The sequence below is a fragment of the Schistocerca piceifrons genome, chromosome 8 (genome assembly GCF_021461385.2).
Source record: "Schistocerca piceifrons isolate TAMUIC-IGC-003096 chromosome 8, iqSchPice1.1, whole genome shotgun sequence".
NCBI lineage: Eukaryota > Metazoa > Arthropoda > Insecta > Orthoptera > Acrididae > Schistocerca > Schistocerca piceifrons.
The window spans coordinates 1600848-1602076 of record NC_060145.1 but is presented as its reverse complement, the minus strand read 5'-3'; positions in this window follow the sequence as shown (position 1 = coordinate 1602076).

The following is a 1229-nucleotide window of genomic DNA, read 5'->3' as shown; positions in this document are numbered from 1 at the left end:
CAACACCTAAGTATTTAACTTTTAATTGTGTAGTAAATATTTCTATATCAAAAATAATTAATGCATTAAGAAATTTATCAATTACTATTTTAATATTTTTTGTTTTCCTTAATTCATTAACAATTTATTTTGCATTTCTAAGTTATGTTTTTTGGTTTTTCTAATTCTTTAACATTTTTCTTTTTCTTTAATACTGCATTTGCAATTGCTACAGATCCTCCAGCTAATGAACCAATTGTTACTAAATATGGTTATGCGGCTAATAATAATGGATGAAATCCACCCTCATTGTGTTAATCCTTTACCATAATTCTTTTTTGTCAAATATTCAATAATTTTTTTACAAGTGGAATAGCAAATGTGAAAAGTAGATTTCCACCTACTCTCTTTTCTTTTACCTTTTTGAGAATCTGTTAAAAAAGGTTCAATTGCATTTCATTGTTCATTATTTAACCTTAATTTAATTGACTTTCGTTTAGTTTTACCACTAGGATCTCTAAGGATTTTTACATAGTTAACAACAAATAAAAAATTTATAAAAGTTTTTCAATTAATTTAAAAATGTGTAATAATTTTACATAGTTTAAAATTTATAAAGATTTTCTATAGATTAACACTAATTCCCATGCCTAAATTTCTTTTTCAATATAATATTTCTCTAACAGCTGTTGCTGCAACTTTTTCACCAAAAGAAGCATACGTTCTTTCTTTTGCAGCTAACTGAAGTTCTTTATCAGCTATATATGATTTTTCTAAATCTTATTTGTCTTAGTAAGCATTATCATGTTTGTTACAAGGTTCACCTAATGGATTTATACCTCAACCACCTTTAGCTAATCTTTCTTTTAATTTGGTACCTTGACCACAAAATTTATAACCTGGAATATAAGTGGCAATTAGTTAATTAAAGTATTTACTAATCCTTTTCCATATTTATCACTTTTCCAATATGTATGGGGAAAATTATTTAAAACATAATTAAATATGGAATTCCTTTTGGATTATCAATTATAAAACTACTAAATTTATTTGTTAACATTTGTGCAATACTAAATTTTTCATTATGAAAAGTTTTCATTCCAGCTAGTTCTTCACCCTGAATTACTTCTAATCTATCAAGTAATTGTCTATTATCATTCAACTAATATCTGTATCATTTCGAGTTGTGCTTCTCATGTTTGGAAAATAATCATTAACAATTGGGTTTATTAAATATTTGTGTTTGTTAC